Source organism: Sapajus apella, unplaced genomic scaffold (assembly GCF_009761245.1).
Source record: "Sapajus apella isolate SASKATOON/1434 unplaced genomic scaffold, GSC_monkey_1.0 scaffold72, whole genome shotgun sequence".
In the NCBI taxonomy this organism is placed as follows: domain Eukaryota; kingdom Metazoa; phylum Chordata; class Mammalia; order Primates; family Cebidae; genus Sapajus; species Sapajus apella.
Genome location: NW_022437012.1, coordinates 9,990,239 through 10,016,968, shown reverse-complemented (window position 1 = coordinate 10,016,968; position 26,730 = coordinate 9,990,239). Strand labels below are relative to the sequence as shown.

General features: G+C 39.3%; 1 protein-coding gene and 1 long non-coding RNA gene across 2 annotated transcripts in view; both read left to right on the top strand.

The window, feature by feature from the left end:
- Window positions 1–26,730, top strand: part of TMEM163 (transmembrane protein 163) — a 270,086-nt gene that overhangs the window by 83,500 nt on the left and 159,856 nt on the right. The window lies entirely within an intron of this gene.
- On the top strand, window positions 1,305–5,624 carry LOC116531803. The gene is made up of 2 exons (XR_004260592.1): window positions 1,305–2,768; window positions 3,075–5,624. It is a non-coding gene; the product is annotated as an uncharacterized LOC116531803 (long non-coding RNA).

The following is a 26,730-nucleotide window of genomic DNA, read 5'->3' as shown; positions in this document are numbered from 1 at the left end:
AAGAATTATTACTTTCTCTTATATTTTCCAGACGACTTTGTGTGGAATTGGAGTTATTTCTTCTTTAAATGTTTGGTAGAATTTGTTAGTAAAACTATCTGGGCCTGGAGGCTTGTTCTTCAGAGAAGGATTGTAAATTATGGATTCTGTTTCTATAACAGTTAGAGTACTATTCAGTTTATCTTTTTTCATTTTGAATAAGGTTTGGTAGTTTAGGGAGGAATTGATGAATTTCATCTAAATTGAAAGATTCATGTACATAAAGTTGTTGTATTATTTATTATTCTTTTAATGTCTGTGGAATCTAGTGATATCTCCTCTTTCAGTTCTGATATTGGTAATTTGTGTCTTCTCTCTTTTTATATCAGCATTTCTAGAGGTTTATATATTTTATTGATTTCTTTTTCAAATAATCAGCTTTTTGTTTTATTTATTTTGCCTTTGTAATGTTTTCAATTTCATTGATTTCTGATTTATTATTTCTCTACTTCTGCTTGCCATGCCTATTCATTGTTTATCTCTTTTTGTATGAGGTAGAAACTAAGGTTATTGCTTCGATACCTGCCTTCGTTAGAAATAGAAGCATTTAATTTAATGATGTAACATCCTTTGAAGCACTGCTTTGTCTGCATCCTACAAATTTTGACATGCTCTATTTTCATTTTTGTTCCATTCGTAATATTTTCAAATTCTTTTTTGAAGCATCCTCTTTAAGTCTTGGATTATTTAGAATTGCATTGTTTAATGTCTAAATGTTTAAAGATTTTCTTGTCATCTTTCCATTGTTGATTGCTAGTTATAGTCAGAGGATATACTTCATGTTTTCTGAACCAGAGTATGGTTTATCCTAGTGAATGTTCCATGTGCATTTGAAATACATGAGTATTCTGTTGTCATGGGGTATGGTATTCTATTAATTTCAAGTAGTTCCCGTTGGATACTGGCATTGTTCCGGTATGGTATTCTATTAATTTCAAGTAGCTCCCGTTGGATACTGGCATTGTTCCGTTCTGCTACTGAGAAAGTGGTATTGAAGTCTCCAACTGTAATTGTGGATTGGTGGCCGGGTGCGGTGGCTCACACCTGTAATCTCAGCACTGTGGGAGGCCAAGGCGGGTGGATCACTTCAAGTCAGGAGTTTGAGACCAGCCTGGCCAACATAGTGAAACTCTGTGTTAACTAAAAAACACAAAAATTAGCTGAACATGATGGTGCATGCCTGTAATCCCAGCTACTTGGGAGGCTGAGGCAAGAGAATTGCTTGAACCCGAGAGGCTGAGGTTGGTTGCAGTGAATGGAGATCGCACCGCTGCACTCTAGCCTAGGCAGCAAAGCAAGACTCCCATTAAAAAAAAAAAAATCATGGATTGATCTGTTTCTTTTTTCAGTTCTTTTTTTTCATGTGTTTTGAAGCTCTACTGTTAGGTAATATACATTTAGTATGTTATGTTTTCTTGATGAATTGACCCTTCACCATTATGTAATGTCTCTCTGTATCCTTGGTGGTTGTTTTTGCTCTGAAATCTACTTTGTCTGATATTAATATATCTACTCTAGCTTGTTTTTGATTCATGTTGACATGGTATATCTTTTTTACATTTTGCTTTTAATCTATTTATATAATTATATTTGATTTGAATGATCTGTAGATAGCACATAATTGGCTTTTTAAAATAATGCAATCCTTATAATCTCTGTTTTTAGTTGATACATTTAGAACATTCATATTTAATATAATTATTAATATGCTATTCTTTAGATAAATCATTTTATTATCTATTTTTTGTTTTCCTAACCTTTCTAAGTTATTTGAACATGTTTTAGTATTCCATTTTAATTTAATTATTGTGCTTTTGACTCTGTCTTTGTATATATATTTTTAGTGGCTCCTCTGCCAGATATATGTATTGCGCATATTTTCTCCCTCCGTCTGTTGCTTGACTTTTTATTTCCTTAGCCATGTCTTTCTGAGCAGAAGTTTTAAAGTTTAATTTCTCTGAATGGTGTTGCTTTCTATGCTCTATTTAAGAAATCTTTTTCTACCCTCAGTTTGCAAAGATATTTTCTCATGTTTTCTTCTAGAAGTTTTATAGTTTTAGCTTTTATGTTCATGCCCACAATCAATTTCTAGTTACTATTTGTATATGATGTGATGTGGGAGTCAGAGTCCATTTTTTCTTACAGTTCACTCTTCAGTTATTCCATCACCACTTTTGAAAAAGATTTTCCTTTGGCTCTTGAAATACCTTGCCATCTTTGTTGAAAATCAATTGACCATATATGCGTAGGCCTATTTCTGCATTTTATGTTGTGTGCCATTGTTTGACTACCCTTATATCAATTTTAATTACTACTGAAATTTTGTATTCATGGGCAATTTACTTTTGTTTTTCTAGTTATATTTTATTTCCAACTGCATCTTCATCAGTTTTCTTAAGAATGCTTTGAGCCTTTCTTTTTGCTGTTTGTAGTATATTTATATACATGCTTGCTGTTTGTCATATTGCTCAGCTTAATATGTACAGCTTTATCTACTACTATTATTTGTTTTGACAAAATAAAGCTGATTTCTTTCCCGTGTTAAATGAGACCTATTTGCCTTTCTCTCTGAGCTGCAGTTTGAAGACATTGAGTATTATATGTAAGTTTTCTATGATCTGAAGGTGCTTGGTAGGTAAAGGGGTATGAGGATGGAGATTGGCTGAGCCCGAGGGTAGCCTGTTTTGAGAAACCTGAGCTGTGCTTTCTCTTCTGAGATTTAGTTAAAGGTCTTTTTTTTTTTTGAGACGGAGTTTCACTCATGTTACCCAGGCTGGAGTGCAATGGCGTGATCTCGGCTCACCGCAACCTCCGCCTCCTGAGTTCAGGCAATTCTCCTGCCTCAGCCTCCTGAGTAGCTGGGATTACAGGCACGCACCACCATGCCCAGCTAATTTTTTGTATTTTTAGTAGAGACGGGGTTTCACCATGTTGACCAGGATGGTCTCGATCTCTTGACCTCGTGATCCACCCGCCTCGGCCTCCCAAAGTGCTGGGATTACAGGCTTGAGCCACTGCGCCCGGCCTAGTTAAAGGTCTTAAACCAGGGCCTGTCTCCTCAGGGTGTGTCTTTTCCCATGGGTTGGAGGCTAGTCTCAGGTTTGAAGCATTTCCCTGGTTCATAGAGAACTGCCCAAAGAACATGCTCTTATCGGTTTTGATGGCCTCAGCTGAGGTCTAGAGCTACTGCAGCGATGGTTAAGACTCATCTGTACCAATGCCATTTTGCTTGAGTTTTCTACGCTATTATCCATTTCCTCATCTTGCTTTTCTTGAAACTGGAGTCTATGAGTGAGAATTATCAGTATATTTTCATCTTCTGTAGGCCAGGCATTCTGCAAAAGTCATTTCTTTTCTTTTTTGAGGTTGATGGATGAAGTTTTATCTACTTCCTTTTTCTTTTTTCTTGGGGCGGGAGGGAGAGGAGAAGGCTGTTTTTTCATCAGTGTGTTAGGTATTAATGAAATGTGGCTGGACCCTGGTCCTCGTGCTCTGCCGTATTTAACACAGATGTTGCACAGCATGGCTTATCCCTTCTTTTCTGCCTTTTATAAATTTACCTTCTGATTTTGTATTTCATATACCATATTATTGACTTGAGTTTTATGCTTTTCCCAAGTACTGACTGCAGAACTAGTTCTTTGAAAATTGGGACATTGTTACCAGGAAATAGAAGTGGCAGTAAAGAGAACCAAAGTCTTAGATAAACTATACTCTGGGGAAACTGGGGTTTATTTTTAAGGAAAATTGAATTATAAGTGCTCATTGTGTCTAGGAAAGAAGTGAGTAAGAAGATAATTTAATATCTGAAAGAAGCGGCTTGCTGAATATAATGCTCTTACTGACCTGACAATAAAGGAATGAGCTGAAGAAGAAACATTAATGTCTTCCTTTCCTGGAAGACATGGGATATATTCAGAAGAAATATTTTAATTTCATTGCCAACAGTGATTTCAAAAGTATCTAATACGATGGGCCTTGGAAAGAGTGGTATGTCATCTTTTGTGTTGCTGCTTGTTTCTGTGGCATTTTCTAGATCTTTATTTCTGATTTAGCAGACGGTTTGCTCTAACTAGACAAAAGAGTCCTCCATGGATAAGGTTACACAAAAACAGCACGTTTAGACGACAGCCTGCGTCGGTGACATTTTGCTGTAGGCCTCTTTGTTAGAAGCTTCTCTTACTGCAGAAACACCGTTGGGGATTAGTGGCTCACAGCATCTCCAATGGAAGCAAAAACTACCAGAAAATGGGAAATGGAGCCAGAAACCACAAACAAAAGAGACCATGGCAGTACTACACAGTGGGCCAATTTTCAGATGGTCAGTCTTTCTCAGCAGTCATGATGAGGAGGCACTTGGAGCCAGTTATCCTGAATTTTGCAACATATCAATTACCTCCTTTGTCTCTTCTTCAGTATTCTGCTTTCTTCACTTAAACCTTCTCTTTAGCTTATGAACGCCAAACAGTCTTCCTGCCCTATGAAAAATCCTGTCTGATTTTACTGCTGCCCTTCGCTCTGTGCTGATTCTGCTCAGTGCCAGCTTGGTTGAACGCAGCTCCAGTCTTGCTTCCTTTGGTGTTTTTTCGGGTTGTGTTGATAGATGACTGTGGGCCAGGCCCCAGATCGTCCCTTTCTTCCTTAAATGTTGGTGAACTGAGAGAGAAGGGGCATTTGGCACTCTGTACCCATCTCTCCCTGGGTGGCCTTGTCCCATCCCAGGCTTCAGCCATCACCTCTGTGGGTGGTACCTAAATCTCTGTTCCCATTCCTATCCCTTCTCCTGAGCTCCATGGCACATTTTCAGCCACAGTTAAAAACATACCTGGTTGTCCCATAAACATCTCAAGGTCACCACATGCACTGTGAAGCTCGCCTTCATTCACGTCAGCATCTCCCATGGTGAGGGTGCTGTTCTGACAGCTGCGTCCTCCTGACATTTCAGGCTTGGAAACGCTGTAGGAGACTTCGGTTCTTCCCTCTCCTTTCCTCACTGTCCTACCCACCTGCTGTGCTCCCTGTTCCTGTCCCCATACCATCAGTCACTAACAATTAATTTTCCCCTCTGCAATTTCTCCTGCATTGGTCCTAAATCCCTTCTATTCTCTCTATTACCCGCCTTCATTCATGTTCTCTTGCCAGCACATTGCTAGTGCTTCCTAAATAGTCTTTCTCCATCATCTCCCTTCCTTTAATCCCCTTGACTCTTCTGTCCAGATTTCCCACCTTGACACAGATGTCTCTGATCCTACCAGCCCCCTTTTCCTGCCTTTCCTACTCATTCAGGAGCTTTCAATGGTGCATGCCCTTTGATTGACATTTTCCACTTCTGCTAGGATTTATCTTGCAGAATTACACAAATGTGTGTGCACAAATTCTGACACACAGTTTACTGACATATTTGCTGTCATGTTTGGTAACAGCAAAAGTGGGTAGTAACCTCTATGTCCATCAATAGGGCACTGCTTAAATAAATTACGGTATAGTCATCTAATGCATAGAATAGCCTGTGGCTATTAATAATAATGAGGTATGTGTCTATTTGCTGATATGGAACAAACTCCAAGGTATGTTGGTAATTTTTTTTTTTTTTTTGAGACAGCGTTTCGCTCTTCTTACCCAGGCTGGAGTGCAATGGTGTGATCTCGGCTCATCGCAACCTCCGCCTCCTGTGTTCAGGCAATTCTGCTGCCTCAACCTCTTGAGTAGCTGGGATTACAGGCACACGCCACCATGCCCAGCTAATGTTTTGTATTTTTAGTAGAGACGGGGTTTCACCATGTTGACCAGGATGGTCTCGATCTCTTGACCTCGTGATCCACCTGCCTCGGCCTCCCAAAGTGCTGGGATTACAGGCGTGAGCCACCGCGCCCGGCCTATTGGTAAATTTTTTAAAAGGTGAGAGGCAAAACAGTGTATATATTAAATACATTTCTGTATGTGTTAAAAAGCACGATGAATATTCATCAAATATTTTTGGAAGATTACTTAACCCTGTTTTGTGCAATTTAGTTTTTTAAGCCATGTACAGTAAGTCCCACTTGATATAAGCAAGAGCTGAGTTCCTAAGGCATATTTCTCATTACAAACACATCATCAAACTCCCATATAAAGACCCAAAACACTTCTAATGTTAAACATTGAAATAAATGTGAGCTGCACATACATTTAAGAAAGTTTAAGAAAAAACAAGTAAGAGAATTATTTACCCAGTTTTTGGTGAATTGGTAAGTGATGGTGGTTGCAGTGGTGGTGGGTGCAATCAAGGAATAAATGTTTGCAAAGCAAAAATCATCAGGAGCACCTCCTACCACTAAGCAGCTCAAAAACAATCACAAATAGGGTGGACTCACTGTGCACACTCAGCCTGCATGAGATATTGTTGTGAATTTATATGATTATAGTAGACTTGATGAATTTTTATTTTATAATAATTTATATTCATTCATTCATTTATTGATTTATTCATTTTTTTGAATCCATTTATTTTAGTTCTGAGTCGAGGGTGGCTGGAGCACATCCTGGCAGCAAAGGATGCCAGGCAGGAACCAGCCCTGGACTGGATGCCATCCCATCTCAGGGCACACTCAGGCACACCCACACTCACCCTGTAGTATAAGTGGTGACCATGTAGACTTGACAGTTCACCTCACATGCACAGCTTTGGGGTATGGGAAGAAACTGGAGTTCCCAGAGGAAACCCATGCAGACTTGGGGAGAACGAGCCAACTTCACGTAGACAGTGGCCCTGGCTGGGAATTGGATGATCTTTCTCATCAACATTTCATAATCGCCCAACAGTTCACCTTGCCTGCTGCCTAGACAGAGCCAATTTATCAAGACAGAGGAACTGCAATAGAGAAAGAGTAATTTACTCAGAGCTGGCTATGTGGGAGACTCGAGTTTTATTATTACTCAAATCAGTCTTTCTGAGCATTCGGGGATTAGAGTTTTTAAGGATAATGTGGTGGGTAGGGGGCCAGTGAGTCAGAAGTGCTGGTTGGTTGGGTCAGAGATGAAATTATAGGGAGTTTAAACCATCCTTTTGCACTGAGTCAGTTCCTGGGTGGGAACCACAAGACCAGATAAGCCTGTTTATTGATCTGGATGGTGCCAGCTGATCCATCAAGCGCAGGGTCTGCAAAATATATCAAGCGCTGTTCTTAGGTTTTACAATAGTGATATTACCCCCAGGAGCAATTAGGGGAGGGTCAGAATCTTGTAGCCTCCAGATGCATGTCTCCTAAACCATAATTTCTAATCTTTTAGCTAACTTGTTAGTCCTGCAAAGGCAGTCTAGTCCCAGGCAGGAAGGGGGTTTGTTTTGGGAAAGGGCTGTTATGGTCTTTGTTTTAAACTATAAATGAAGTTCGCCCCAAAGTTAGTTCACCCTATGCTCAGGAGTGAATAAGGACAGCTTGGAGGTTAGAAGCAAGATGAAGTTGGTTAGGTCAGATCTCTTTCACTCCCTGAGTTATGATTTTGCAGTGGCAGTTTCAATGGTAATGAAATGACGTCGAAGGAAAGATACTATTTGAGGAGCTGCTGTACATGTTTACGTTTTCCCTAAAGGAACCTAGGTGTGTAAATAAATCAACAAAACCTTGCAGGCACTTCATATGGACTATAGAAACAAGTCTGGATTTCTGAACCAGCCTTCCATTAAAGCACCTTTGGATTTGGTGCCTGTGCGTGGACTTCGCCAACCAGCCTGAGCCCAGTGAGGAAAGACACAGACTTCTGATCACTGGAGTGGTGCGGTGGGCACAGCCGTGACAGAGTGCACTTAGTGCTAGACCAGGTAGACCCTTGGTCCACATGTCCTCATGTCAGTTACTGGATTGCAGAGACAATGCAGAGAGTTCCGTGGGGGAAGGGAAAAGGAAGATGGCCAGAGATGCATGAGTCAGGAGAGGGAGCGCCAGCCAGCAGCCACATACCTTCTGATACAGAGGGCTCAGGGGATTTTAACCACCAGACCATTCTGTTGTCTGCCCCTGCAGTGTCAACCTGTGTGTTGTTTATGGGGTCTCTGCTTGCTGATTTGAGTACGGGCCCGCACCCACAGGGTCTTTTCCACTTGGAACACTCTTTCCCAATCCCTGCATTTGCCAATCTTGCTCCTGCTTCAAGGCTGGCTGAGATCCCATGTTCATCTTTCCTTGCTCCTGGCTATAAGTACTCACCCTCTGCTCTCTGATGCTGGTAGCCTTTATCTGTGTCTGGGTTTCCATATTTCTCTCTTTCTACATGGGCTTATTGGGTTTTTCCTTGTCTTATCTTCCCTGCTAAAGACTTTAATGACATCCTGATAAGACCAGAGTCATTCAACTTTGTGTCTCCTCTATTCCAGTGAAGGCGTTTTCCAGCACTCTGGCAGTATTGAATCCTTGGTCTGGTCCCTCTAGTATAATACTGGTTAGTCCAAGGATCTTAGAAGATTTTGTCACTCTGAGATACCTCAAATGGCGACTCAACTGATGATTGATGGAAAAGGGATAGAGAAGGACGAATTGCTATTCCTTTAGCAAAGGAAGTAGGAGACATTTTAAGGGGGCAATTTTGGAATGGGGTGGGAGCCTGAGGGTGGCTCAGGGATGCACAGGGCCAACAGATAGAAGAGGCCCCTACGGAGCACTGGGAACAAGTACCTGCCACCAGGAAATCAGGTTGTAGTGTTCCTGTTCTCTGGTCACCACAGGAAGCTCAGCAAGGAGTCAGAGACTATAATTCTCTCAATTTGCAATGTAGATGGATTTTCATAAATGTTTTTACTTAGATGTTTCTTTAACTTGCTTATTATTTTCCATGAGAATGTTCCATGTTTTTAAGCCAATCTCACTGACTTTCTTCCTGCCCCCTTCTCCCTCAACAACGACACGTTACACGTGTGAAGCCAGTTGTTACACTCGAGAGTCTTCTGGCTGAGATTCTTTAAAATTTAGGTCTCACTTGTTCAATGTGTGTTTCTCAACTCTGTTTTACCCTTCTCTCTAAACTTAGCAGCTATTCTAGAGTTAGAGGTTGAATGAAATTTGTCTTGCTTGGCATTATTCCATCTTTTTTTGCAGAGGTCAGCAAACCATGGCCTATGGGCCAACCACAGCCTGTTTTTGTAAATGAAGTTTTATTGAGATTTGTTTTCATAATTGCTGTGCAAGGGTAGAGTTGAGTAGTTTTGCTGAAGACTATATGCCCCCAAAGCCTAAAATATCTACTGTCTGGCCCTTTTCAGAAAGAGTTGGTGGTTCCTTGTCATATTGTCTTAAAGTGTTCTCCCACTTCTTCTCTCCCTTCACCGTAATCCTATTTTCTCCTTGGCTGGTTCTTCTATTGTGTTCATGTCACGACACATCCAGTCATTCAGCCAATAGCATTAGCTGGAGATGCGGAGCCCCGCCCTCACCGAGTGACTGCCTTGTGCTCCTCCAGTCTGCGTGAGGGTGGAGGAGGAGCTGGTCTTGAATTACTGTTCATGGGACCAGGCACTAAGCTCAGTGCTTTACCTGCTCAACCTCTCCACAACTTACATGGAGAGAATGGAATTATCCTCATTTTGTTGAGGGTAACGAGGCACAGAGCAGCCTTGTAACTTGTCCCATGTCTCATAACTGGCAGGTGCCAAGGCCTGGCTGTGAACCAAGTCTGTCTGACTCCAGAGAGTAGCCCATTTTCTCCTCTGCGGTGCTATGGCCTCATAAAAACCAAGCCTAGCCTCGAGGCACGCAGGCTTTTGTACATGCCCCATCTTACTTCATCTTTCTGGCACACTCAAACTTTTACTACTTATGTTTGTCTTCTCTATGTCTTCTACCTAGAGAAAGAGAAATTCCTTAAAGACTTCGTTTTCTCATCCCTCCTCTTGCTTTTGCATCTTAAACCCATCTTAAACGCATATATATATACAATTTTTTTTGAGACATAGTTTTGCTCTTGTTGCCCAGGCTGGAGTACAGTGGTGTGATCTCAGCACACTGCAGCCTCCACCTCCCGGGTTCAAGGGATTCTCCTGCCTCAGCCTCCCAAGTAGCTGGGGTTACAAGCATGCACCACCACACCTGGCTAATTTTTGTATTTTTAGCAGAGTAGGTTTTGTCACGTTGGCCAGGCTGGTCTCGAACCCCCGACCTCAGATGATCCACCTACCTCAGCTTCCCAAAGTGTTGGGATTACAGGCATGAGCCACTGTGCCTGGCCTAAACCAGGCATATTTTAAGACTGTTCTTATTCACTCTTCTCTTCTGTAAGGATCTAATCTATGATCAAAACTGAAAGTGCCAGCTTTCTACAGAATCTGTAGTCTGCTTTTCTTCGTGAACTAAATTGTGGTCTTGATCTTTTGCCAAAGCTCCCATCTTTCTAATTTTTTATGGAACTTGTATTAAGTGTCTCCATGGCATTGAAAATTTCTATTCTTCCCTGGGACCAGTTCTTCCCCTGGGCCTCAGGGTTTCTGTTCATGGCACCATAATTCTTCCAGTCACTAAGATTCAGAAGATAATGGTTACATTTCCCTCTATCCTCCCTCACCTCCTGACAGCTCGTGTCTCTGTCATCTCGTGTATTTGTCCCTGCCTGTCCTATTCCTGCCACTCTAACCTCAGGCCAGCATTTGCAGTACCCTTTACTTACACTGGTATAATCACCTTTTTCTGTCTTTAGTGCTCCAGGCCAGGAATGACAGACTGCCTTGTGGTACTATCTCCTTTTAACCGGGCTGTGCCTCAGAAACCTTCTGCTATGGTCTGAGTGTGTCCCTCCAAAATTCATGTTGAAACCTAATCTCCATTGTGTTGGTATTAAGAACCTAGGGCCTTTTGGGGAGTGATAAAGACATGAGGCTTTGCCACCATGAATGGGGTCCATGCCCTTATAAAGAGGTTGAAGGCAGCTCCACTCTCCTTCCACCCTGTAAGGACACAGCAACCAGGTACCACCTGTGAAGCAAAGAATGGGTCCTCCTCAGACACCACATCTGCTGCACCTTGATCAGGGACGGCCCCACCTCCAGAAGTGTGAACAAGCCGTTTCTATTATTTAAAAGTTACCCAGCCTAAGACATTTTGTTATAGCAGCTGAAATGGACTAAGACACCTTCTTGACACAGTCAGTGATGGCACTGCAGCCCATCCCATCTCTGATTTATTTATTAGTTATGGTTGAAATAATTTGCCTCATTTATAATCATTTATCTGCTTCAAAGCCCAGTTGTTCCTATTGATGAACAGATTACTAGCCAATGTCCAGAGAAGCACACAAAGCCTTCCCTTCTATGGCCTCTGGTTTTTCTTGCTAGCTCATTGTCTGCTCTGTGTTCCCTGAGTCCCAGGCAACGGGGCAATTCAGTGGTTCTAATCTGTGGTTCCTTGCTTCCCACATTCATGTTATCACTTCTTTCTAAATGATTTTTCCATCCTGCAAATCCCTTTTCAAGGATTATTTCCTCCCTCGCTTCTCTGACTTCCAGAGTAATGCGAATTTTCTCTTTTTTGAGCTTCCATATGACTTTGTTGGAAACTTTCTTATGGAACTTGGCTTATACATATGCCGTGGGGACTGATGAACTTGTCATACTGTCTCTTCATGGCACCGCAAATGCACCAAAGCAGAAACTCTTCTCTGCTTAAATAATGTCTAAGATGCCTAAGAAATACTTAGTAAACATTTGTTGAATTATTCTCAATGGAATTATAGGAGAAAAGTCATATGGTTGGCCATGAAATGTAACAGGCTTCTCATTCAGGTATTCCTAATATACTGTTGATCAAGTGGTGCTCAGTTCTTCAGAATGTGCCTTTGGTAACATTTATTTTGAACTAGAATATTATTGTCTTTATAGAGGCCCAGCACATAGCAGTTCAGTATGATGGAACATGAAGAACCCAGGAATAGCTCCCTCGGCTTGTGATACCATCTTGGCCAATAACTTAGAGCTCTGGCATTCGACTAGGGCCTTGGCCTTTCTGGGCTTTAGTTTTCTCATCTGTGAAGTGGGTCTGGATAAATACCCTTTCTAGTAGAGCTGCAGTACCATGAAATGTCTGGCAATGTCTTGAAGTAGTCACTACTGGTTGGGGGTTGGTGTGCTACTAGGTCAAGAATGCCACTAGCCCTGCTTATTACACAGGACAGACCCCCAACAAAGAATGTTAAAAATGTCACTAGTGTAGAAAAACAAAACAGAAAAAGAAAAAGGAAAAAAAAGTTATTAGTGTGAGATTGAGGAACCTAAGGCAGAAATTAAAACTGAAGGTTTATAAGCAACATAGCAAGAAGTTAACAAGCTGTGTTTATCTGGGACCCTTCCCACCTGCCTGCGAAGGTTGGAACTGCCATGTCCCCCTTGACGTATCCTAGCCACCCTAGTCCAAGATCTGTAAGCCTCATTGGAGCCTGCTTTTTCCTTTTTATTAGAAGCATTTCTGTACACCTGGAATGCCTTTAATTCATTCCTTTTAGGTTCTTGTTTGTACTTGGTTGCTGATTTTTCCTTTTTAAACCAGTTTTTTTTTTTTTTCTCAAGTGTTTGACACTTAGCTGAGTGAGGCTGTCAAAATGTTTTACTTCTCCATTAGCATAGTCTGTCATAGCTCAGTATTGTGTGTGTTTGTGGTGGTTTTTGTTTAATGTGCTGAGCCACAGATTAACAACCAGAACTCCCCCTCTGTCCCTCACACATCTCCCATACAAAACACAGATATTACAAAATCAGTTTCAAAAAGCATCCTAGACATTTTGCAGTGCTGAAGAGGAACTGGAGGTGGTGTGCTTCTGATGGGAGGTTGCCATGGCAACATGTGGAGATAACTCAATCTGCCTAGGAAGGGAGGAGCCCAGGGGAGAGGACCTGGCTGTCAGACCCCTGTTCAGCCCCTCAGCAATGTTTGATTTCTCAGCACAGTCTTGGGATCGGCATTTGACTCTCCAAGAATGTAGAGGATGCACCGGTGTCAGGACAGCTGGGCCCATGTCTAGGCCATTTGCTCAGGGCTTTCTTTCGCATTCCACCATCAGGGATTTTTCCCTCTCGCCCTGCTTCTCTTATTCGCTGCACAGTGCTGCACTGGATGTGAGGGGCCTAGTAAGGGAAATTCAGATCTACGAAGACATCACTGATTTGAAAATGCTGGAAATAAAAGGAGTATTATTTAGAGTTTTTTTTTTTTTTTTTGAAATAAGCTATAGCTTTGAAATAGGCTTATTGTGTGGCACTGGTACCAGCGATCCCTTCCATTTCTGAGAAACGTTTCCTGTCCTAGAAACTTGTCACGTGTTGTCTCATTGGATTCTTATATATATTTTCATGTGTATAATTATTAATCCCATTTTACAGATACGAAAAATGAGGATCAGGGAGCTTAGGTGCTTGCCTAAGATCACACACCTAGTAAGTGACAGAAATTAAACCCATATTGTTACTCAGTCAAGCACCATGAGCAGTCCTGACGTTCATGTGGTGAGCATGTTGTATGAATGGATTCAGTTGCTTCTGGCGAGGCCCTCAGAGGGCCTGTGGATACTGATATTGAAACATAATTCATCATGTCCTCTAATTAAGAGAGCAGATCATAGGTGCTTAGATGTAGCTGTTCCCATTAGTTTATACATTTATCTGGAATACCTGATCAACACTAGTCAGTTTGTCCATCAACTCTTTTCTTTACACACAGAGATGTCAGCTAGGAGCTAGCCCTTTTGGAATCACAAATTCTGAATTGATACTCTCTTTTATTAGTGAGGCTATACTCCTATGTGAAATCCGTGCATGTAACTCCAATTAATACACTATCGGAATTTTATTAGAGAACTTGATAGAGTGAGGATGAAGTTTATTTAGAAGAGTAAATATGCAAAAATAACTTAGAGTTTGGGCAGAGATCAGTGAGGGGGAAATAGTATAATCAGAATTACCATGAAGTTTAAATTGAAGATATTAAATTAAAACAGATTATACAAGGGCTGATCAGTGAAAGAAAATAGAAAAACCAAAAATAGTCCTTCACTGTATTTATACAAACTAGGCATGTGATAAGGCAGATCTTCTAATCTACAAAAAAAATCATTAATATATTAATCCTGTAACATGTGTGTCATATCAGAAACATACCATATCTGAAAGTTCAAAGTAAAAATCACACCTTTTCGTCTTGTAATCTCACTCCTGAGAAGAAACGATTAATAGATTTTTTGAGGTATATTACAAATACACCCACAGACATGCACACTTTTGAAAGAGAGGCGTCACAGTGCGTTGGTTAAGAACGCTGGCACTGAGACAAGACAGCCTCATTTCAAAACCTGCCTTTATGACCTTGGATCCATTACTTAACCTGTCTATGCCACAGTCTTCTTATCTTTAAAATAGTTAGTGGTGAAAATAGTACTTACAGGGTTTTGTGAGGATCAGATGAGGAAATTCATGTAAAACAGTTAAGACCTGGCACATCATGAAAGTTCAATCAAAGGTAGCTTTTTAGGACGTAAGGTCATATTTTGCAACTACCTGATCGTTTGACAATATATCATAGGCATCTATGATGAGCATGTGCTCATACACACATATTCGTTTTATTTCTTTTAATGGTTATGCCCTGTCCCGTTACATCAATTAAACAAAATTCCTCATTGATGGTGTGTTGGGGGTCCCCAAGGCTACCCTCAGGCTTGAGGATTTGTTAGGACTCACAAGACTCAGAAAAGCTGTTATAGTTATGGTTTATTATGATGAAATACTACAGATTAAAATCAGCAAAGGGAGATGGCACATGTGGTGAAGTCAAGAGAAACCAGGTGCAAGCTTCCACTTGAACTCTCAGCGGCATCACATGGATGTCCTTAATCCTTCCAGCAAGGATGTGTGACAACACATGCCAAGTGCGGCTAGGCAGGCTCACCTGAGCCTTGGAGTCTAGGGTTTTATTGTGGTTCAGTTATGTAGGTAGATAGTGCTTGTATGATTGGCTTCAGCTAATCACATTCCAGTTCCTCAGAACAAAACTAGGTGTCAATCATGTATCCCATTGTTGACATAAACTGGTGAAACCAGGACTGCATGGCCCATGGGCTCAGGCATATGAAAGTGCTCTTATCAGAGAGAATATTCCAAAGGCTCAGAGTTCATATCCTACTTTTCAGCCTTGAAGGGAGGCCTTTCTTTGGGATTGTGCAGGGTTTGAGCAATTCAGGTCTGCTGAAGTAACCCATCCTGCACAGACAGGCATGTAGGAATTTTGCATTATTTTGCTATTGTGAACAATACTTCAAGAAGTCGCTATCTTCATTTTGTCTCATGAACTCTGAGAGTTTGTATATATAGATTCATGAAATTTATTGACTCAAACATTCTTATAGAATTCAACTTTGACAGTTTTTGTAATATTGACCCCAAGAAGATTGCTGTCACATTTCCATCAAGAAAATCAGAGTTGACATTTCTGCTCATTTTTTTCAATGATATATAATAACCTGTTATCATTTCTAATCTGATAGAATGACATCTTATTAATTTAGTTTGCAAATCATTGTAATTAGATTATACATTTTTATATGTATACTGGCCATTTCTATTTCTTTTTTGAATTGAAGAACATCATTTCAAATTTGAAAAATAGAAGGATTTAATAAACAGTGTTGGAACAATTGGTTAGATTTCTTTGAAAAACTATATTGTATTCTGTTTCTCCTCATGTACACTAAAATACATTTCATAGAAATAACTTTCTCTGTAAAGGACCAGGCAGTACGTAATTTAGTCACTCTGGGTTATATCCTGTCTCTGTTGCATATCCATCCATCTTTTTTTCTTTCCCAAACAAATAAATATCAAATAAAAATCTGTGGTGGGCCATTGTTTGCTAATTGCCTTTTTAAATTATTAAATGTAAAAATTAAGTCATCTGTTTTTATATGGTTGTTAACTGATTTTAGTATGAGAGTGTTTTATATTAAGTAAAACTCAAATATAAAAATTTACTCTTAATATTTGCAGTTCAGTGTTCTCTCATATCCCTTTATTGCTAGTAAGCAATAAAGGAAGTCAACAGAAGGCAAGGCATGTACCAAAGAGAAAAGCCTGGTAATTAAATATTTTTTATAAAGATTCGACTATTTAGTCCCAAATGTCTGAAAATAAAACGCAAAAAGAAAATGAGGAAGTTGATATTTATAAAGTACATCTATAAGCGATGAAATTAAAAAGTTTAACACTCTTAAAGACAGATACTTTTCAAATGTATAGGATGAAATACCCTACTGCGCCAGAGACATAGGCAAAAGACATGAGCAGACAATTCAAAGGGAGGGATAAGGTTACTAGTAAATATAATGTACAGTATGTGTATCACTGGAAGGAAAAGAAATACACATTTAACATTAGGCTAGCATTTCCTATGGGATTGGCAATGCTTTTTAAAAAGTATAATATTCTGTGTTGGCAACAGTGATGTCAAATGGGCTCTCTTAAATGCTGCTGGTGAGCATGTCAGTAAAGTCTTTCCAGAAGGCAGTTTGCAAGCATTTCTCAAGAGCCTTAAATGTGTGCTCAGATCCTTAGACCTGAAAATAACTATAGGAATATTTAAATATTTCCACAGTATAGTTTTCTATTTCAGTATTATTAATGACAGCAAAATGTTTACAACCAACCTAAGAGAAGCAATAGGAGAATGTCTGACCTACGCATAAGCTGGAATACCAAGCACACATTAAAATTCATGCTTGTGAAGAATGTTTTATGAATACTTGTGATAGGCTGAATAATTCACTTCCCGTTGCTCCCCAATGATATCCACGTCGTCACCGGCAGAACTTGTGGATATGTTGCCTTTCATGGCAAAAGGAACTTTGCAGGTGGGATCAAGTTAATGATATTGCAATGGGGAGATTATGCTGGATTATCTGGATGGGCCCAATGCAACAAAGCTCCTTGAAGAGAGTGGCAGGAGGGTCAATGTTAGAAGAGGTGATATAATGACAGAGCAGAGGACAGAGCAAGGTCTGTGGGAAGGCGTAAAAGCTGGAAAAGGCGGCTGGGCACAGTGGCTTGTGCCTGTAATCCCAGCACTTTGAGGCTGAGGCAGGCAGATCACCTGAGGTCAGGAGTTCGAGACTAGCCTGGCCAACATGGTGAAACCCCTGTCTCTACTAAAAATACAAAAATTAACCAGGCGCAGTAGTGCACCCCTGTGATGCCAGCTACTCGGGAGGCTGAGGCAGGAGAATCTCTTGAACCCAGCAGGTGGAGGTTGCAGTGAGCTGAGATCATACCACTGCACTCCAGCCTGGGTGACAGAGCGAAAACATGAGCAGACAATTTCAAAGGGAGGAATAAGGTTACTAGTAAATATAATGTATAGTATGTGCATCAGTGGAAAGAAAAGAGACTTCGTGTCGGAAAAATAAAAATAAAAATAAAAAGCTAGAAAAGGAAAGGAAACAGATTCTCCCCAGAGCCTCCAGGTGACATGCAGCCTTGCCTATGCCTTGATTTCCAGTCCAGACGATTATGGACTTCCAACGTCCAACTGTAAACTAATACATCTATGGTGTTTTCAGCCATTAAATTTGTGGTCATTTGTTATAGCGGCACTGGGAAACTCATACTCTGGGGCCAGCTCACACACCGTAAGTGGGTTGGGGAGACGGGGTATCACAGTGGGACGGTGGCTGGGGTGAAGAGCTGCCCTTGCAGCTGACTCTCCGATAAGCTGTTGACCCTGTCTGCCAAAAGCACAGAATTGCCAGACTGTAAACGCTGAGGCTTAATTTTGTGTTGTAGTCCCTTTCGTACCTTCTGCGTCACTATTTGGGAATAACATATGCAAATGCTATATCTTTTCAGTAGGTGGTATTTTCAGGGTTTTGAGCTAAATTCAGAATCCGCAAGGCTACATCTCATATAAAGGAAAAGAAGGAAGTCAGAATCACTATCCAGGTATCTCTGCCTCCAACCTCCTGATATCCCCAAATGCCTGTTTACCTGCTGTGCTTTCCTGACGGAAAGCAGTACCTATGTGTGTGCAGCACGGTTCCATTAAGAAATGGCTTCGTGTAGTTCTAGGCAGGAAAACGGCTAGTGGGACTGACTAGGTGGTGGGGTTAGGAGTGATTTCTGTTGTCCTGGCTATACTCTTCTGTTTCGTTTACTTTGGCAATCTATGTACATTGACGTCTTAGAACAGAGCAGTGCTTTTTATTTTAAAAGAAAGAGGAGAAATTTCTCTTTTTTCGGGAGCATGTTATCAAATATTTTATTATAATTAATGGTAGTGGACACAAACCTTTCGTTCTCTGCTTTCTGTGCAGTATGTACGTTATCTCTTTCTCTGTCTTTCCCTCTCTTTCTCTCTAACTCAGAGAAGCATGTACCCACATATATAACATATACACAGCAATATTTGTATCAATTAAAGAATAAATTCAAAGAGTTAATTTGTTAAAATGCCATATTCTAGGCATTCAGCATACATACACTAAGTAAATGCAGGTAGTATAAAAAGGGTTCGTTGTGGACATTTTGGAGACACATTTTTATTATTTTTAAATTATTTTTTTTGAGACAGAGTCTCACTCTGTTGCCCAGGCTGGAGTGCAGTGGTGAGATCTCTGCCCACTGCAACCTCTGCCTACTTGGGTTGAAGTAATTCTCTTGCCTCAGCCTTCTGAGTAGCTAGGATTACTGGCTCATGCCACCACGCCCAGCTAATTTTTATATTTTTAGTAGAGACAGGATTTCACCATGTTCCCTAGGCTGGTCTTGAACCCCTGGCCTCAAGTGATCCCCCGACCTGGGCTTCCCAAAGTGCTAGGATCACAGGCATGAGCCACTCCACCTAGCCATTCATTTAAAAATTTTTATTTTAAGTTCAGGGGTACAAGTGCAGGTTTGTTCCATAGGTAAACTTGTGTCATGGGGGTTTATTGTACAGATTATTTCATCACCCAGGTATTAAACCTAGTGACCATTAGTTATTTTTCCCGATCCTCTTCCTCCTCCCACCCTCCACCCTCCAATAGGCCCTAGTGTGTGTCATTTGCCTTTATGTGTTCATGTGTTCTTATCATTTAGCTCCTACTTATAAGTGAGAACCTGCGGTATCTGTTTTTCTGTTCCTATATTAGTTTGCTAAGGATAATGGCCTCCTGCTCCGACCATGTTCCTTCAAAGGACATGATCTCATGAAAGACGAGAAATTTCTATGTGCGTTTGATGCTTCTTTCTATGTAACTCTACTACCTGATCACAGTTTTCAGCAATGAACATTCTTTCAGTGTTAGCAGAACATAAGTATTTATTTCTAGACCTGCCTTTATGTGCTGGCCCCAGATTATAGAGGTGGGGCTGGTGATGTCTGGGAGGTCTGAGCTTTCATGAAAATGATTATAGATCAGCGATTGCCTGCCATCTTCAACCAGTGACTTCCTTATTTTAATGTCTGGATAGTGATTTAGAAACTCCCGTTCTGGGGCAACATGTTTCTGTGGCTTCACAGGTGTGAGAACAAGTAGTCATCTTACTCATCAATGATTTCTCATGGTCTTCTTAAATGGTTCTCTCTTTGTTGTAAAAGTATAGTGTGGAGTGATGCACAGAGCACTAAATTGAGGGTCAGAGGCTAGAATTCTTACTATTAGTTGTTGCTAAATGAACCTTGTAAGATTTACTTCACTTCTTTGGGCCCCATATACCTATATCCCTTTTAATAAAACAGGGCAGTTTGGGCATTGTGAACTTTCTGGTTTTTCTCATGTCGAATAGTCTGGAATTCTTAATAGAATCTAGTACTTGGGTGTGAGTGCTGCTCGATGAAGTGTAAATGGAAGTCTTAAGACTAACTCAAGTACAATATTGGATATGCGGACTCAGGTGAGTGGCTGTCATCAGAATTTGTCTGAGGTCTGTATTTTTATGTAGAAAAACCCCACATATATACAAAGCCAGTGTTGATGAGAAAATGACTTTCTATTCCTTTTCTTTTTGTTCTGCCTCTATTATTTTCACCACAGCCAGAAACCTTTAGAGGGGAAAGATAGGAAATAGCATGGTAGGGAAGACTTGGTGCTGTTCACTGAAAAGTTCTTAGGAAAATGATGGTGCTTGGGTCCGAGATGAGAGAATATTGCTTGCTTATTTGTGTGTTTTTGACACTTTGTCTTTGCTTTTGCCCGCCTCTCTTTCTCCTACTATCTTCCTATGGTAAAAAGTGGAATTTTTATTTAATACTAGGTAGGTGAATTCAATGAAAATGTCCCAAGGACCAGCCCTGTGCTTACACGCCACAATGACCATGTAGCAAGCAGGCTGGCTGGTAGTTGCTCAGGACTTGAGAAAACAGCTTGACTTAATTGAAATCAGCAGACACTTAAACCTACATAGACCTGTCTGTGCTGCATGTGTAGTTTTCTTAAGTAAGTGGAATTAGGAGAAGCCAGCATCATTTGCTCAGTAAAGAGCAACTAGACTTCTTGGTGTCCTGTGTGCACTGAAGCCAAATGCTTCAGTGTCACTCAGTTTCACCACAACATGTTAGTGATGCAAACACATGGCCTTTGCTGTAACTTAACAAAAAGTTCTTCTTGGCATGTTTAATTACAGCAATTAGCATCCTTCCTGTACAGAAGTGAAGCCACCGACCTCCTGCCATGGAGTTGTAATAGAGGCAATGGAGAGATGGGCAGCAAACATATTTGCTGAATTTATTCAAGTTACGATTTTTTTGAAGTATAATTTACATATTATGAATTTGTCAGTTGTAGAATTTGTAAACTTGTGTATCACCATTATTCCATTGCAAAACATTTCATCAACCCCCAAAAGCTCCCGGATGTCTTGTGTTCAGGCTCTAGTCTCAACTTCAAGTAACCACAGATCTGCTTTCTGTTTCTGTAGGTTTGCCTTTTATGGAAATTTTGTATAAATAGAACCATGCAATACATAATCTTTTGTGTTTTGCTTTTTTCAACAAGCATAATGAAATTTCAATGAGCATAATGAGTTTTATTCATGTGGAACATATCAGTAGCTTGTTCTTTTTATTTGTTGAATAGTACTCCATTGTACAAATATACCACATTGGGTTTATTTATTTAGTTGAGACTTAGGGCTGTTATGAGTAATGCTGCTATGAATATTTGCATACAAGGCTTTGCATGGGTGTATATTTTCATTTCTCTTGGATAAATACTTAGCAGTGTAATTTCTGGGTTAAAGAGTAAGCCTTACATTTAACCTTTTTAGAAACTGTCAACTGGTTTCCAAAATGTCTATACCGTTTTACATTCCCATTAGCATCGTATAAGCATTCCAGTTTTTCCATACCATATGCTAACGTTTGTTATTGTCTGTCTTTTGATTATAGCAATACTAATGAGTATTGTAGTAGTATCTTGTTTTAATTTGTATTTGCATAATGACTAATATTATTAGGCATCTTTTCATGTGCTTGTTAGACATGTGTGTTTTCTCCTTTGGGTGAAATATACTCAAATCATTAGCCTGTTTTTAAAATTGAGTTGTTTTACTCCCTTTATTGAATGGTATGAGGAGAATATATTCTGGATACAAGTAGTTTATCAGAAATATGATTTGCAATTTTTGCCCCCAGTAGGTAGCGTGTCTTTTCATTTTCTTAAAGGTATTTTCTGAAGCACAGAAGGTTTTATTTTGATGAGGTTCAGTTATCAACTTTTTCCTTTGTGGATTGTGTTTTTGGTGTTGTATCTAGGAAACCTTGGCCCTTAATCCAAGGTCATTATAATTTTAGCCTATGTTTTCCTCCACAAGTTTTATAGTTTTAGCTCTTGCATTTAGTGCTGTTACCTATTTTTTCAATTCTTGTATATTATATGAGGTAAGGGTTTAAGTTCAATTTTCTTTCTTTGTATGTGGGTATTCAGTTTTCCCAGCACCACATATTGAAAAGACCAAGCTTCCTCTGTATTGAAATACATTCAACTTTATTAAAAAATCATTCACCATAAATGAAAGATTATTTTCTCCATGCGCTCTCAACTCTATTTCATTTATACATATTTCTGTCTTTACAACAGTGCCACTTTTTTTTTATTCCTATACTTTTATAGTGTTGAAATTAAGTAGCATAGATCCTCCAACTCTGTTTTCCTTTCTAACAATTGTTTTTGTCTATTTTGGATCCTTTGCATTTCCATGTAAGTTTTAGGATCAGCCTTTCAATTTCTATAAAAATAAATAAATAAATTAGTAAACCTGCTGGGATGTAATAGTATATCTGTTAAATCTGTAGAACAATTTGGGGATTATTGCCATGTTACTGGATGTAAAGAATTTCTCTTTTTCTATTTAGATCTTTACTTTCAGTAATGTTTATAGTTTCTAGTGTACAAATCTTACATTTTTGTTAATTTCACTTCTAAGTGTTTTATTCTTTTTGAAGCCATAGTGCATGGAATTGTTAATTTCATTTTTGGATTGTTCATTGCTGGTATATAGAAATACAATTAATATTTGTATATTGATCTTGTGTCCTGCAACCCTACTAAACTTGTTTTTTAATTTAGTAGCTTTTTTGTAGATTCCTTAGGATCATGATGTCTGTAAATAAAGACAGTTTTTCTCCCTTTTCAATATGCGTGCCTTTAATTGCTTTTTCTTACCATATTATATTGGCTGGAACCTCCAGTACAATGTTGAATAGGTGTGCCAAGAGCATTATCTTTGCTTAGTATCTGCTTTGGGGGAAGCTAGTTTTTTACTGTTAGGTATTATTTAGCTGTAGGTTTCTCATAGATGCCCTTTACAAAGTTTTTCTCCCTGCCATGAATGGGTTTTGTCAAATGTTCTTTCTATATCTACTGATGATGAGACCATTGGCGTTTGTTCCTATTCTATTAATGTGGAGGCATATTACATTGAATTTTGGATGTTAAACCAACCTTGCATTACTGTGCTAAATCTCTTTTACTCATCATGTATAATCCTGTTGATATGTTGCTAGATTTGATTTGCTAATGTTTCATTAAGGAATATTGGATCTCTATTCATAAAGGACATTGGTTTGCACCTTTCTTGTGATGTCTGTCTAGCTTTGGTATTAGGGTAATACTGGCTTCATAAAATTAGTTGGAAAGTGCTCCTTCCTCTTCTACTTTATGAAAGACATCAACTGCTATAAGTGTTATTTCTTCTTTAAATGTTTGGTAGATTTAATCAGTGGAGCCATCTGGCCTCAGATTTTTCTTTATGGATAGATTTTTAATTACAAATTCATCGGGCATTGTGGCTTATGCCTGTAATCCCAGCATTTTGGGAGGCAGAAGCAGGTGGATCACCTAGGTCAGGAGTTCGAGACCAGCCTGACCAACATGGAGAAACCCTGTCTCTATTAAAAATACAAAAAATTGGCACATGCCTGTATTCCCAGCTACTTGGGAGGCTGAGGCAGGAGAATCACTTGAACCTGGGAGGCAGAGGCTGTGGTGAGCTGAGAGTGTACCATTACACTCCAGCCTGGGCAACAAGAGCAAAACTCCATCTCAAAAAAAAAAAAAAAAAATTACACATTCGGTTTACTTGCCTATGTAGGTCTGTTATAATCACAGTAAAAAGTCTATCTGTTTTGTTAATTTAAAAACATCCAACTCTAGTTTTTTTTTTTAGTTGATTTTCTGCTTTCTATTTTTTCTTAATTTTGATTTCACTTGCTATTCCATTCTGTTTACTTTGGGTTTATTGTGCTCTCCTTTAATGATAGAAGCTTTGTCTATTGAATTGAGATATTTTTTCTTTTCTAATATAAGCATTGAATGCTATAGATTTCCCTGTCAGCATTGCTTTTGTGGCACCCTATACATTTTGATATGTTGTGTTTTTCTTTTCATTCAACTTGATTGTGATTTTCTTCTTCAACCTGTGAGTTATTTAGAAATGTGTTGTTTAATTTACAAATATTTGGTGATTTTCCAAGTGTCTTTCTGTTACTACTTTCTAATTGGATTTTGTTGTAGTTAGAGGACAGACATTGAATTAATTATTTTAAATTTATTGAAACTTGTTTTGTGGTCTGTTCTGGAGAATATTCCATATGCATCTGAAAATAATCAGCATTCTGCTATTGTTAGATGGAGTGTTCCTTAAATATTAGGTCAGGATTGTTGATAATGTTATTCAAGTTTTTTATATCTTTGCTAATTCTGTCTCATTCTATTAATTATTGAGAAAGGAAATCGTAATTTCTAAGTATGATTGTTGAATTATCTATTTTTCCTTTTAAATCTATCAGTTTTGACTATGCGTGTTTTGGAAATCTTTTGTTAGATGCACATGTGTTTATTATATCTTCCTTATGTATTGACCCTTTTGAATTACGAAATATCCCTCTCTGTCTCTAGTAATAGTCCTCATCTTAAAGTCTATTTTGTCTGATATTAGGATAGCTGCTATAGGTCTCTTATGATTACTGTTTGCATGGTATATGTTTTTCCATCCTTTTACTTGAAACCTAACTGTACATTTGAATTGAAAGTGTGTCTCTGGTAGATAGCATCTAGTTGGAGCCTGCCTTTTTTTTTTTTTTCATTATTTTTTTCTGAGTCAAGATCTCACTCTGTTACCCAAGCTGGATTGCAGTGATGTGATCATAGCTCACTGCAGCCTCAACTTCCCAGGCTCAAGTGATCCTCCCACCTCAGCCTTCCAAGCAGCTGGGACCACAGATGTACGCCAGTATGCCTGGCTAATTAAAAATTTTTTTGGTAGAGATGGGGTCTTACTATATTGCCCAGGCTGATCTTGAACTTCTGGGCTCAAGCCTTCCTCCGACCTCAGCCTCCCAAAGTGCAGGGATTATAGTGTGAGCCACTGTGCCTGGCTGACGCCTGCTTTTTAAATCCAGTCTGACCATTTCTTCTTTTGATGGTAGTGCTTAGTTTATTTACATTTATTGTAATTATTGATATGATTGGTTTCACATTTATCATTACCTATTTGTTTTCTACGTCTCATTTATTTTCTTTTTGTTGTTCCCCTGTTCCTTCTGTATTGCTTTTTATATTAATCAAATATTTTCTAGTATACCGTTTTAATTCCTCTGATTTTTAAACTCCACTTATTGAGTGTTTCTTGTGATTGCTCTAGGGATTCCAATGTACATTTTAATGTATCATAAGTTCCTTTGCATTAATACTAACATAATCTGAAAAAATATAAAAGCTGCTTCAAATAGTTCCATTTGTTTCTTTTTTATTGTGTAATTATCTTATACATTATACCTATACCTGTTACAAACCCCAGAATATTGTGCTTATATAACCTTATGCCATTTAAAGAAATTAAAATAAGAAAAGAGAAAAATATGTATTCATACAGTCTTTTATTTTTGCCCTCATGATTACTATTTCCAGTACTCTTTATCTCTTGCTGTGCATTCGTGTTACCATATGGAGTCATATTCTTTCAGCTTCCCTTGGTATTTCTTGTAAAGCAAGTATGCTAACTACAAATTCTTTTAGTCTTCATTTGGCTGGGGGTGTCCTTGTTTTGCCTTCATTTTAAAAACCATTTTATTTTGAAATATTTATTAATGGCCAGGCGAGGTGGCTCATGCCTGTAATCCTAGCACTTTGGGAGGCTGAGGCAGCTGAGTCATGAGGTCAGGAGTTCGAGACCAGCCTAGCCAATACGGTGAAACTCCTTCTCTAGTAAAAATACAAAAATTAGCCGGGCATGGTGGCAGGTGCTTTTAATTCCAGCTACTCAGGAGGCTGAGGCAGGAGAATCACTTGAACCCAGGAGGTGGAGGTTGCAGTGAGCTGAGACTGTGCTATTGCATGCCAGCCTGGGTGACAGAGCAAGACTTCATCTCCAAAAACAAAAAAAGAAAGAAATATTTATTACTTCATATGAATTTGCAAAAAATATATACAGGGAAGTCTTATGTACTTTGTCCCATTCTCCTCCAATGTTAACATCTTATGTGACTATAGTACAATATCAAAACCAGGTAATTAACATTGGTATAATCCACAGAACTTTTACGTATTTTACCAGCTATACAAATGAGCTTTAAGGGGTTTGCTGAAAAATGGAATTAAAAGATAGAAATAGAAAGTGCAAGCTTTATTTCTCAACATGAGCTCCATCAAATTCAAGAAATTTTTTTAAGTGATAGCCACTTAGTTTATCCTTAAAGAACGGGATTTTGAGAATGTAATCATATCAATGCAGTCTTTTTTACATTATTTATGGATACAAAATGAGTTCCGTTTAAACATTTTTAAAGATTATGAAACAAAAAGAAGTCAGGAGGAGCCAAGTCAGTACTGGAAGGTGGATCCTGAGGATTTCCCATTGGAACTCTTGCAAAATTGCCCTTGTTTGATGAGAAGAATGAGCTAGGACCATTGCCATGGAGGAGAGGGGCTCTCTGGTGAAGCATCTCCAGGTATTTTTCTGCTAAAGCTTTGGCTAACTTTCACAAAGTGCTCTCATAATAAGCAGATGTTGCCATTCTTTGGCCCTCCAGAGAGTCATTGAACAAAATGCCTTGAGCATCTCAAAAAACTGTTGCCATGACCTCTGCTCTTGACCAGTCCACTTTTGCTTTGACTCGACCACTTCTGCCTCTTGGTAGCCATTGCTTTGATTGTGCTTTATCTCCAGAATCATATTGGTAAAGCCATGTCTCATCTCGTTTTACAATTCTTCAAAGAAATGCT